We start from the raw sequence: 14,610 nt of genomic DNA on the forward strand, positions 1-14,610 counted from the left end.
ATTTACCCTTTTCAATTATTCAGACATCAGTTATACCCAGATTATCAGATTTATAGATCAAGTTATGCGCCAAATATAACATATCAAAATCACACAAAGATACTTCTCTTCAAGCCTTAAGATCTTGACCCATCAATAGAACTTATCCTTCTCCTTGCACTCAGTTTCCTCCTTGATTCAGATTCAACTATAACCCAATGACTAGTATTCTAGATCTTTCTCTTCATAAGATGTTCAATCTTCTTTTGTGAATGCCTTTGCCTAATGATCTCCTTCCCTTTTATAGTCTTAGGCCTTACTCAATACCATAGTCCAAAACCATAAATAATCAATACCATGGACCCAATACCTGGGTTCAACACTTCGAACGAGATACCATGGTCCAAAACCATAGGTCCAAATACCAAGAACTAAATAACACGGACCAAAAATAAGTTTTCCCACATATACGCGCTTTTCCTTGCATGAAAGTACGTGCATATGTATACACGCCTTTTGAACATCGATCCCGCGTATATACGCAACCTGGTTAAGAGGAAACTGAGTATATAGCTTTTTCTTTCATTCTGAGAGCCTGAACTGTGATTTGTCACTTGAGTGAGTTTCCATCAAGGACAACACCTGTGTCATAGTGCCAAACCTGTGTCATAATGCCAACAATCTCCCTCTTTGGACTTTATGGCAACCCCAAGTTCCTCAAATTCATTCTCCCCCTTTGTCATCAACGGCAAAGGGTTATGCTCCCCCTGAGTACATGTTGAAATCTATGCTCTATTGTGCTGTCCATGCTCCCCCTGACAGTAGGCAAGGTCTGCAAAAATATGTTCTACAAGAAGAAACATGACTTTATACATCATACATGACCTTCCTATTACCAAAGACTTATACATACAACCATTTACCAACCAAGTGGGGATTGAATCATCCACCTAACCAAGTGGGATACATCAAAAGTTTACATAAGATAAACAAGAACATTACATCATCCATCCCAGGCATAGTGGGGAAACCAACATAGGCCATTACATGACCTTAATAATAAAATAAATACATGACATAGAGACAAAAATATCTAAGATCTTCAACTAACATCAACAACATCTGTCAATCATCATTCAGACCGGCAACCATGATCTTCTTCTGCACCTGTTCCACCTGAACAAAAACAGTTGTGAAATTGAACCAAGATCTTCTAAAATAATGCCAACAATGCATTATTAGAAGTATATGCTCCCCCTGAGCCTGTGCCAGATGGTCTCTGTCAGACCCATATCAGACTCTTTTCATCCTGAGTCTGGCCCCACTGATTTTCTTCAACCAAAATATACGCGACTGTATCCACAGAAACCTGCGTATGTACGCGGATACGCTTCATGAAACTCGCGTACAACCACTGTTCTCTGAAACAGATAATTTCAACAGCAAGATGATGCATCAACTACTCCCAGCTTCTGTCTGAGGTATTCAAATGTCTCCCTGGGCAGTGGTTTGGTGAATATATCAACAACTTGTTCCTTGGAGGGGACATACTCCAATTTGACCTTTTGTTCAAGCACTTGTTCTCGGAGAAAATGATATTTGATAGGTATGTGCTTGGTCTTCGAATGCATGACTGGATTCTTTGAAATACTGATTGCACTTTTATTATCACAGAAAATGGAGATAGGTGGAGTACAAGTGATTTATATGCCTTGCAATGTTTGCATCATCCAAAGGAGTTGTGTGCAGTAAGATGCAGCAGCCACATATTCTGCTTCAGCTGTAGATAATTCAATTGAACTTTGTTTCTTGCTGAACCAAGATACTAATTTGGAACCCATAAAGAATTCCCCACCACTAGTGCTTTTTCTGTCATCCACGCTTCCTACCCAATCTGCATCTGTATATGCATGAAGTGTGAGATCTGTGTCTCTAGGATACCATAAACCATAGTTTTGTGTTCCTTGAAGATATTTGAAGATCCTCTTAACTGCCTGAAGGTGTGCTTCCTTTGGATTTGCCTAGAATCTTCCAACTATTCCCACTGCATGCATGATGTCTGGTCGGGTACCTGTTAAATAGAGCAGACTTCCAATCATGGATCTATAGGTTGGTTGATGCACTGCTGCTGATTCATCATTTGCACTGAGGCTGCATCCTGTTACCATAGGGGTACATACTGGTTTCAAATCCTCCATCCCATATTTCTTCAAGATCTACTTGAGGTACTTTGTTTGTGATAGAAAAATACCATCTTTGTTTTGTTGGACTTGTAAACCAAGAAAATATGTGAGCTCACCAAGCATGGACATTTCAAATTATTTTTGCATCACCAAGGCAAAATTTTGACTCATGTCTTCTTCATTGCTACCAAAAATGATATCATCAACATACACAACAAGTATTAGCAACTTATATATAGATTGCTATCTCTTGAACCTTTTGTAAAACCTTGTTGATGGAGGTACTTATCCAAACGATAATACCAAGCCCTTGGAGCCTGTTTAAGGCCATAGAGAGCCTTTTTGAGTTTGCATACAAGTTTTGGATCATTTCCAAGGATAAACCCATCTGGTTGCTCAATATACACTTCTTCTTCTAAGTCTCCATTTAGAAACGCAGATTTCACATCCATTTGATATACTTTGAACTTCTGAAAGCTAGAAAGAGTAAGGAACATTCTTATGGCATCAAGTCTAGCAACTGGTGCAAAAGTTTCTTCAAAATCTATACCTTCTTATTGAGCATACCCTTTGTAAACAAGTCTGGCCTTGTTTCTAATAACATCTCCATTCTCATTCAACTTGTTTTTGAATATCCATTTTGTCCCTATGACATTCTTATCATTTGGTCTAGGAACTAACTCCCAAGTATTATTCTTTTCAATCTGCTCAAGTTCTTCATTCATGGCCTTGACCCAACATTCATCTTTGCATGCTTCACTTACATTTTGTGGTTCAGTGGAGGAGAGCAATGCTAGATAGCTTGAAGCTTCTGAAATAGTTCTTCTTGTTTGTACACCTGCCTCTTTCTACCCCAAAATTTGAGTTTCTGGATGATTCTTTTAAATGTACTTGGATGGAGTCTTTGATTCTATCCTTATCTATTCTTCTGGTGCCTCATGGGTTTCTTCTTCATCATAAGTCTGATTTGATGTTGAAGGATAGTCCTCATCATCTTCGAAATCTTCGGATTTTACCTACCTAGGAATGTTTCCTTCTTCATCAATCACTACATCAATACTTTCAACAATTTTTCCAAGTCTTTTATTGTAACACTTATATCCTTTGTTGTGGGGAGAGTAACCAAGGAGAATGCCTTCATCTGCTCTAGGTTCAAACTTGCCAAGGTTTTCATCAGTCCTTTTGATGTAACATTTGCTTCCAAAAATTTTGAAGTATTTTACTGTGGGAGTCTTACCATACCAAAGTTCATGAGGAGTTTGAGTGCTGTTTACCCGGACGTTTGTCTTGTTGAGAATAGTAACTGCAACAAATGCAGCTTCACCCCAGAAGGTTGCAGGAGTTCCAGACTCATCAAGCATAACACGATCCATTTGTTGAAATGTTCTGTTCATCCTTTCCACTACTCCATTTTGCTGAGGAGTCCTTGCAGTAGATAATTCCCTTCTTATTCCATTTTCTTCACAAAAATCGAAAAATTTATCCGAGGTAAATTCCCCTCCTTGATCAGACCCGAGGCATTTGATTCTGCGATCTAATTTGTTTTCAACCAAGGCTTTGAATTCTTTGAACTTTTCGAAAGCTTCGTCTTTATGCTTCAAAAGTCCTATCCAGCACATCCTGGAAAAGTCGTCAATAAACAATATAAAGTATTCTTCTCCTCGAGGTGACCTTTTCCTAGGTGGACCATATACATCAGTATGGACAAGTTCAAGTGGCCTGCTAGTTGATCCTTCCTTCTCAGGGAAATTAGTTCTGGTTTGCTTACCAAACTGACATGATTTGCATAATGTATTGTCTGGAATTTTGGTGTCAGGGAGATCACGAACTGCCTGATATTTGCATGCTTTCCTTATCTGAGAGAAGATTAGATGCCCGAATCTTCTCTGCCATAGCCAATGTTCATCATTCTTTCTTAGATAGCATTGTTGTTGTCCTCCCTTGAGTATGTATAAATTATTTGGAGTTCTTATGCCTTTGATAACTGTTTCTCCTGTATCAATCTCACGAACAATACATCCATTTGATCGAAATATTACCTCATTTCCTTGATCACACATTTGATTGACTCTCAATAGATTATGCTTTAAGCCATCAACATAAATAACATTTCCAGCTTTGACCTTTTCTTTCAAAAGAACATAACCTTTACCTTTTATGAGTGCAGGGGTGTCATTTCCAAATGAGACTTTTCTTTCCTTTTCTAAGGAACTCTATGACTGAAGTTTTTCTTTATCACCTGTCATATGTTTCGAGCATCCACTATCGATGTACCACTGATTTTCTTGTCCTTCCACATATAAGGCTATCCCACATCTTTCTAGTTGTGGTTCTTTCTTTCTCCATGTTTTGGGACTCAATGAATCTTGCTCCTTCTGAGTTGTTTGCCGAAACATACTCCCGCATTCAGAATCTTCATGACCGAAGTTGTTACAAATAGAACATTCTATTTCATTCTCAAGAGTAAAAAAGTTATTGTAGGTCCTTTTCATGATCCCAATCATACTCCTTTGTTTTTGAGCTTCTCTAGTCATGATGGTCTTGTAGGCAACACATTGACCAGCTTTGTGTCCAAAGTTATGACAAGAGAAACATTGGCCATTGAAGAAATTCCTGCAATTATCAAACCTACCGACCAAATGATTGTAGTTTCCATTGACATCCATTCTTGAGGCAAATTGAGAATGATTTACCTATGGTTGGTTGTAGCTTCTGTTTATCCTTGAAGTAGATTGCCCCCGATTTACTTGGTGATCTCTGTTCATTCTTGAAGTAAATTGTCCCTGATTTACCTGGTGATCTGCATTATGCTTTTGTTGTCAATTGTCAACTTGTTCACTTCTCCTTGCTGCATCAAGATAACTTTTGGAGGTGGATGGCTTCTGTGCTTCTTCAGTATATCCAAGACCTATCTTGATTAGAGGAGAACACTGCACTTTGATAATCTCATCTAAAGTTTCAGATCCTTTAGCAAATCTAAGATTAAGAGCTTTTGATTTCTCAATATCTTTTCTAAGTCCCACAATTTCACATTCTAACTTTTCATTGTGTTTTTCCCTTTCAGCAAGTTGGAATGTTAGAGTATCTATAATCATATTCTTTTCTTCTAAACAAATTTTAAGTTTAGAAATTTCTTCATAAAGACCTTCTTCATTTATAGCATCCAAGAAATCATGATCTTCAAAGGCCATCAAAAGTCTATAATCATTACATTGTTCATCTTCATCACTATTTGAAAATCCATCACTGTCTTCATGTGTATAATAGCTCTTCTTACTTACATTATGTTTTTTGTTCCATGTAACTGGTTCCTTACCTTTGTCAAGCTTATCTTTATGAGGACACTTGGCAGCATAGTGACCGGCTCTTCCACAAGCAAAACATTTGAAAGGTAGCTTACCTCTGAATCTTCCAGAACCCCGTTGAAGGTTCTTGACAAAGTTTGATTCTTCCTCTCCTTCTGAAATATGTCTTGACTCATTGTAATATCCTTTTCCTGAGGCTTTGAAAGTGGCTTCTCTCCTGTCTAATGGTCCCCCTTTTCTCATTTCGAAAGCAGTTAGGATTCCATGCAGCTGTGACATGGTAATGCTCTGTAGATTCTGCTTTTCTTCTATGGCAGAAACTTTTGATTCAAACTTAGAAGACAAAGATCTTAGAACCTTTTCAACCAAAGTAACTTATTTTATTTCTTCACCCAAGTTTTTCATACAATTAACAATCTCATCTATACGTAAGAAATAGTTAGCCACACTTTCATCATTGTGCATTCTGAGATTTTCATACTGAATTCTGAGTTTTTAGTTTTTCCTGTTTTACCTGATCATCTCCTTCATAGCTCAGAACGATCTTGTCCCATATTTCTTTTGTGGTTTTGAGCTACATAACCTTGAAGAATTCTGATTGAGATAGATTCCCTAATAGAGTATTGATAGCCTTTGCATTTGTTTCATACTGCTTCTTACCAGCCGTATCTGTAGGAGTTGCTGATGGAAATGTGTAGCCTGTTTCCACGATATCCCAAACTTCTGTACCAAGAGATTGAAGATAGGTTATGATTCTTACCTTCCAATAGACGAAGTTGCTCCCATCAAAAATTGGTGGCCTGATCGATGCCTCTTTTTCGTAGTTTTTCATGATGATAGATCTTCCTTCAAGCGATCAAGCTTCTTCTGAAGGACCTACTCTAATACCAATTGTTGGAAATAATACTGAGATGGGGGGTGAATCAGTGTTATCAAGTCAATTATTTTTCATTTCATAATCAGATTTGCACACGCTACTTCAGTTAGTTAAAACAGTGTATATACGCAACTTCAGATAAGGAAACTCGCATATAACTTGCAGACTTATAATTTAATTTATTCTTCAGATGTTGATCATTAATCTGTGTGTCAGAACCATATAAACAGTAACCAGGAACAGTAAACAGAATAGACAGTCACACATAAGAACACAAGATATAAGGTGGAAACCCAATGTGGGTGAAAACCACTTGCTACAATTCATCTCTATCTTCTTTCAATTAGAAACTTCTTTTTACAATGTTTTTGTACTGGTGCAGTCTTATACCAGTACGCAGGCTGGTACCTGCAAAAGGCTACAACCTTCTCTCATTCTCCAGCTTCTCCTGGAAGGGAGCTACAACCCCCTAAGCTCTTTTACTAGCTAATGTACTAGTACGTAGGTGCTGACCTACAGAAGGCTACAACCTGCTCTTTTCTTCCAGGTGTTAGTTCCAGTCTTCGTATCCTATCACTAGGAATCAACATGAGCTCTTACTATGTCTGGTTTTGTTAAATGTTTTTCACATGATGTTCAGCAAAAAACATGTCACAAGTGTGTCCATCAGAAGAAGCTCGGAAAAATCTTTCCAACGGTATATCACACTCTTGTAACCAGCTCCCGCATTAGAAGATGTGATCGAAATGAATGAGTGATTCTTGGTTATGCATGTTTTGAGGTCAGTTGCTGCACATAATGACAAGTTTAGTACAAAATTAGTTTCTGAATTAATGGTAAGGAATTTTTCAAAAGTGAAAGAGGTTTTTGTTCATCACATATCAAACAACAAAAACCTCCTTCATTTTATGCACAGGTGCTACTATGTGGGATATATACAGTGATATTTGGAGCCGGCATTAAAACAAAGCAAATTTTTCATATTTTTTTACTGTTTTAGTCATTTTAGTGTGGGGCCATTTTACAACAGATGGAAAGTAATTTTGCAAAAACCAATGATTTTTTTGTTAAGAATGATCTATACAACAAAAACCTCTTCCATTTTATTCACAGGGGTCATGGATTGGGATATGTGACTAGATCTTTATAGCTCATTTTCACAAATTTAAATTTTTAATGATTTTCTGTTTTAGAGATGATTTTGTGGAACAGATTGACAGAGGTTTTTCTCCAACATGACCTTATCTAGAAAAACGTCTTTCATTTTTGTAACAGGTGCTATGGTTTAGGAGATACGAGTTCATCTTCAACACCTATGTTCAGAAATTCGACCCAAGTTTAATGTAACTAATTCTATTTTGAAGAAAATGGTTGAGCTCAATCCCTTAGTACAAGGATGAGAAAATGTATATATTTTATAAATTTCATAGTGTATGGTTTGGATTTTGGTAGAATTTTGGACTTTTGAGAAAGCCTTGAGCTTCATTGTACATTCATATCAGCATTTTGGCTAAGGAATTAAGACCAGGGTTTGCAACACTCTTTGGGATCCATGTGGCAATTTGTCTTGGTACAGTGATTTCTTTTGTAATTGTGAATTTGCTTATGTATTATGTATGCCATTCCTATATCTTGTTTCTTCTTAACTAAACAAACAAGATTGTAAGTAGAATCCATTGAAACTGCAGTGCTCTACTTGAGGTTTGCTTTAGATTTTTGATGTTTTCAGCTGTTTGGAGAGGATCCATGGTTGCTCTTGCCCTCTTCAACTCCTCACCTACCTAATCCCTCCATATCATTCAAATTGAAGTGCCAAAAATTTTTTCCTACCTTGCCCCATTGAGATCTCTGCAAGACTGAACCTCAATCCCCGCACCCAAAATCGACCTTTCCATCTGAGCCAAATAAAACATCATTTTATTCAATCAAACTTTATCACACATATACCTAGCCTAAGATCAGTATTTCTATTAGTCATCTCAAGCCCTCATCGATTATAATTTGCTGAGATTGACCCGGAGAGAGTCCTCTCCTGACCTAGTAGGGCTAGCTACCAGGTTAAGCGTGGTTTGATGTTGGCCCTGGATCCTACCTTCCTCGGCCTAAGATAAATATAGGCACTAACATAGTGGCAACCATATTGGGGAAGAAATTGTTTGTTTGTTAGTGTTCTTCATTTTATAAACTACAGACGGAGTCTGAAGATTAGCCAGGTATCCTTCAAAACACTTTTTCTTTGCATTAGCGCAAGTAGATAAAAGCTACTTCAGTCAATCTCCGGTCTAGTTTATAAACTGAACATCCAACTTGCAAATTGCCCCAGTACAATTTTGTAATCAAGTTCATATCTGATTGTTGATGGTGGACAACAGTTACACACATATGAAGGCTAAAATCATCTGCGTGGTGACTCCACTGTTCTAAGTCCTGAGTTTCAAAGTATTTATGGTGGCTCCACTGGCTAAATGAAGGACTCAGATGTTGCTTCTATTTGTTCAAGGAATTCATGTATCGATTTTTCTAATCTTCCTGGTTTTCCTAATCAATTACCAAAGGATGCATACATTTTGAGTAATGGCCCTAAATTCAATGGGGAAGATCTGACTTTGACTCTAGAACATATAGAAAATTTTAAAACATTTGTGGACATTCTTAGAGTTAAAAAGGAAGATGTATTCATCAGATTGTTCTTTGATTCGTTTCAAAGCAAATGTAGAAAATGGATTGAAGGTTTTCCTATTAGATCTATTAAGTCCTTTGCAGATTTTTGGCATATCATTCTTGAAACAAGGATGGAGAAAGAGGAATAATTCAAAATAGAGGTGCCCTCTATTCAATGTTTTAGAGAATGGGAAGATATGTGCATGAATGATGAGGTAGATGAAAACTTTGCTTCATCTCTTTCTTCTTATCTGAAATCCTGTCGATGCAGCCATGAAGTTAAGCTCAATTTTTTGCAAGAGTTTGCCATCAAAATTGAAGGAGATCTAACTAAATTGGAGACCCAAATACAGTCCCAGGATCTGGATTGTGGAGTCCCATTCTTTGGGGACCTTTTTCAGCAGAAGGAACAGAAGGTAAGGCTGCCCGTGGATATTTGCATTAATAGTTTGCAGTTGGAAGCATGTATTGAGGAGTTGGGGCAGAAAACAGAGTTTGGTTTCTTTGATCCTATTGCAGTGTACATGGATTTTTTTTTTAGTTTGAATGATAGATCAGATTGCCTTTTACACAACCAAATTCATTATGTGCATGTATGGCTACTAGCCTTTCCAGTTGTGTCCTGGTTCGAGCACTTCCAAGCAACATCCTTGTCATAGTTACTTGATTGGTTGATATGGCATTACAACATTACTTGATCTATCAATTTTTCAGCAAAGTGGGTTATATTTGTACATAAATAAGTTGCCTGAGGTAGCATTTCAGTTTTTGGTATTTGTTTATGTACATGTTGCAATATGTATATGTTTTTGGATTGGTATGATTTTTTTGGGTTTGTAGTTATTTGATCATCCATGCCCAATGGAAGAGGCACTATCTGCTTTCCAGAGATCTGTAGTTCTTGGCACCTCCAAGGAGCTTCCCTCCCAAATGGAGCCAATGTTAGTTCCAGTCTTCGCAGCCTGTCAGCAGGGATCAACATAAGCTCTTACTATGTCTGGTTTTGTTAGATGTTTTGCACATGATGTTCAGCACAAAACATGTCACAAGTGTGTCCATCAGAAGAAGCTCGGAAAAATCTTTCCAACTGTATATCACACTCCCATAACCGGCTCCCGCATTAGAATATATGATCGAAATGAATGAGTGATTCTTGGTTATGCATGTTTTGAGGTCAGTTGCTGCACATAATGACAAGTTTAGTACAAAATCAGTTTCTGAAATAATGGTAAGGAATTTTTCAAAAGTGAAAGAGGTTTTTGTTCATCACATACTACATAATGAAACTTCCTTTAGTTTATGCATAGGTGCTACTATGTGGGATATATACAGTGATATTTGGAGCCTACATTAAAACAAAGAAAATTTTTCATATTTTTTACTGTTTTAGTCATTTTAGTGCAGGGCCATTTTACAATATATGGAAAGTAATTTTGCAAAACCCAATGAGGTTTTTGTTACAAACGAGCCATATAAAAAAAACCTCTTTCAGTTTATTCACAGGTGTCATGGATTGGGATATGTGACTAGATCTTTATAGCTCATTTTCACATATTTAATTTTTTTAATGATTTTCTGTTTTAGAGATGATTTTGTGGAACGGATTGCGAGCTACTGGAAATCAATTTCCAAAATTTGAGAGAGTTTTTTCTCTAGAATGACCTTATCTACAAAAACTTCTTTCAGTTTTATAATAGGTGCTATGGTGTACGAGATAAGAGTTCATCTTCAACACCTATTTTCAGAAATTCGGCCCAAGTTTAATGTAACTAATTCTATTTTGAAAGTAGAATCGGCTCTGCCTGCGGAGGAGATAAGGTTTTTTCGACTCTTGCTGCCGCCGTTGCGCTTGCGGCGGCAGGGCCGCCTCTGGTGTGGTCTCTGGCAGCCTCTTGTCGCCACTGTTCTGTGCTTCGATGCTTTGTCGTGTGGCCAAAGTCTGCTTTTTGTAATATCAGTGTCGGGTTTCGCTGATTCAGTTGGGGTTTGCAGTTCTGCGGTTCCTGCACTGCCTGTGGCGGGGATACGCCTTCGGCCTCCTCTACCCCCATTCCTGTAGATCTGAACCCTTGCGACGTACAATATATTCATTTTCCATAGCGCGGCTCTAAGTCCATTTGCTCGTCTTCGGCTCTGACGATCCAGGGTTGGAGGTCCGCCCATCTTGGGCTCTGAGATCATCGGAACAGTTCCGGGGGACTAGCTTCGTGCATCGAGTCGGGAGGCAGCGGCGTGTGTTTTGTTTTTTCCTGGTTTTTGGCGGTCAACTGCTCGACCTTCCACGCTGCTCTGCTTTGGCGGACTGACCAAGGGTTTTGGCCTTTGGCGTTTTTGATCTGAGCCGCGGCGCGGGTGTGAGGACATTTTTTGGTCTCTAGCTTTACTCTTCATGGGGGCGAGGTGGCTGCCTTAGCCGCCTCTGCCCCCGGAATCGCCTCTGCCCTGGTTGGGACCTGATGGGTTCCCTTGCTGAGGCTTTTGGTCCTATTTTTGGTCGCTTGCTGGCATACCTCTGCAGTTATCTGGAGCGTTGAGGGAACTGGGGTGTGGAGACTGTCTCTGCATCGTTTCGTGCCGCTTCATCATGGTTGTTTCTGGTTGATTTCTGCAGGCTGCTGAGGATGTATGGGTGGTTTATTCCTCTGGTTTCATCGGTTTCAGGAGGAGAGTTTGAGGGGGTGGGGGAGGTGTGGCTATCTTTGTTGCCCTCTACCTCATTTCGTGCCTCTCCTCCTTGTCTTGGCGGCCATTAGAATTTTCTACACATTCCTCAGGAGCTGTTTTCTTTCTGTTGTTTTTTTGTTTGTGATGGGTATGGCTATCCTCCTCGGGTCTGTCTACAGACTGCTATGGGGTTTACATACCCATTTTACTTGCTGCCCTGTCTGAGGGCTCTTCTGTATACTTCTCTTGAAGTATAGTTATTGTAAGTGGCTTTCCCACACTATGCATTTGCGTACAACATCTACAACATGTAATTTTCTGAAATTAATGGAAATTACAGATTTTCTCCTAGGGAAAAAACTAATTCTATTTTGAAGAAAATGGTTGAGCTCAATCCCTTAGTACAAGGATGAGAAAATGTATATATTTTATGAATTTCATAGTGTAGGGGTTGGATTTTGGTAGAAGGTTGGACTTTTGAGAAAGCCTTGAGCTTCATTGTACATTCATATCAGCATTTTGGCTAAGGAATTGAGACCAGGGTTTGCAGCACTCTTTGGGATCCATGTGGCAATTTGTCTTGGTACAATGCTTTCTTTTGTAATTGTGAATTTTCTTATGTGTTATGTATGCCATTCTCTATCTTGTTTCTTCTTAACTAAACAAACAAGAGTGTAAGTAGAATCCATTGAAATTGCAGTGCTCTACTTGAGGTTTGCTTTAGTTTTTTGATGTTTTCAGCTGTTTGGAGAGGATCCATGGTTGCTCTTGCCCTCTTCAACTCCTCACCTGTCTAATAGCTCCATCTCATTCAAATTGAAGTGGCAAAAACAATTACCTACCTTGCCCCATTGAGATCTCTGCAAGACTGAACCTCAATCCCCGCACCCAAAATTGACCTTTCCATCTGAGCCAACAAAAACATCATTTTATTCAATCAAACTTTATCACACATATACCTAGACTAAGATCAGTATTTCTATCATTCATCTCAAGCCCTCATCAATTATAATTTGCTGAGATTGACTCGGAGAGAGCCATCTCCTGACCTGGTAGGGCTAGCTACCAGGTTAAGCGTGGTTTGATGTTGGCCCTAGATCCTACCTTCCTCAGGCTAAGGTAAATCTAGGCAGTAACACCGGGGACCACGTTTCATAAATTTTCAGACTGGATCCATAACATCAATCAAACATCTAGTATATCTGCATCAACCAATCTTCTTTGTACAAACCACAACTGATTCCAACAATTAATTCTCTGAATGTCGAATACAATAATAGTAACTAGACACTTGTCCTAAACCTAGAACACTGCAGCAATAAACATAAGCAGCTAAAACATATTTCATGAGATGTACGCTACTTCAATACACTTCTATAGTAAGGCCAACCTGTGTATACGTTGTTTTGTATTACCTAACCAGCGTGCATACGCGCCTTTGATATGCCGAACTTGCGTACAAATATATAAAAGATAATTTACCCTTTTCAATTATTCAGACATCAATTATACCCAGATTATCAGATTTATAGATCAAGTTATGCGCCAAATATAACAGATCAAAATCACACAAAGATACTTCTCTTCAAGCCTTAAGATCTTTACCCTCAATAGAACTTATCCTTCTCCTTGCGCTCAGGTTCCTCGTTGATTCAGATTCAACTATAACCCAATGACTAGTGTTCTAGATCTCTCTCATCATAAGATATTCAATCTTTTTTTGTGAATTCCTTTGCCTAATGATCTCCTTCCCTTTTATAGTCTTAGGCCTTACTCAATACCACGATCCAAAACCATAAAGAATCAATACCATGGACCCAATACCTGGGTTCAACACTTCGGATGAGATACCATGGTCCAAATACCAAGAACTAAATACCACAGACCAAAAATAAGTTTTCCCACATGTACGCACTTTTCCATGCATGAAAGTACATGCATACATATACGCACCTTTTGAACGTCGACCCCACGTGTATACGCAACCTGTTTAAGAGGAAACTGCGTATATAGATTTTTCTTTCATTCTGAGAGCCTGAAATGTGATCTGTCATCTGAGTGAGTTGCCATCAAGGACAACACCTATGTCATAGTGCCAAGCTTGTGTCATAATGCCAACAAATAGAGTGAGTTGGGTTGGTCATTATGCCTTGAAGTCTAATGTGTGCTTAATGCAGAATTTTTGGTCAATTTTGGAGACAAAGTCAAAGATTTAATGAACATTTGGCAGCAAATATTTGAAGAAGACAAGGGAGAGGATTTATAGGAGGGTATCCCCCTCATTTATGACTCCCTACTTCCAATTCTCCTTCAGAAAGCTCAGAGCACAAGCATCCACATCAATGCACCAAAGAGGCAGCCGAGCAAGTGGAGTATAACTGTTGTCTATCTCAAGTTTTAGGAGCCAAGCCTCCCTAATTTTAAGGGAGTTGTTGGGAACTCCAGTTGTATAAGTAGAGAGGCCTAGGGCCTCAATAGGTTGTTGAATGTTAGTCAAATTTTTGAACTTTTGTTGCAGTTTTGATGTGCTCAACTTCGAGCTTACTTTTGTAGACAGTTTCATGTAATCTTACTGTTATTTTGATAATGAAGATGAGATTGTTTCTGAGCTAGCATTGAGTTACCTCAAAGGGAAAAATATCTTGGTTTAGGGCCCAATCCAAGCGGCCAAGCACCTCTTGTTTTTTATTTATATGTTTTGTTTCAGTTTATGAATTCATTGCTGTTAGATAGAGTTCTTTCTTAGTTAAGGATAGGTTGCTTTTGGTGAGTTAAAAAGTTGTTTCCATTTCAATTTGTTGTAGAAGGTTGAACAGTGATAAGAAAAAGATACAAAAAGGCCATCAACAAATCCTTGGCCTCCTTTCCTCCCTTTGGGACCATGAACTGAGGCCAAGACCCTCTTGCTGCCACAAAAAACACAGATTTGTCTTTTCCATAG

Source organism: Pinus tabuliformis, chromosome 4_1 (genome assembly GCF_031772625.1).
Source record: "Pinus tabuliformis cultivar Carrire ecotype Pingquan chromosome 4_1, CPIR1, whole genome shotgun sequence".
NCBI classification, from domain to species: Eukaryota; Viridiplantae; Streptophyta; class Pinopsida; order Pinales; family Pinaceae; genus Pinus; species Pinus tabuliformis.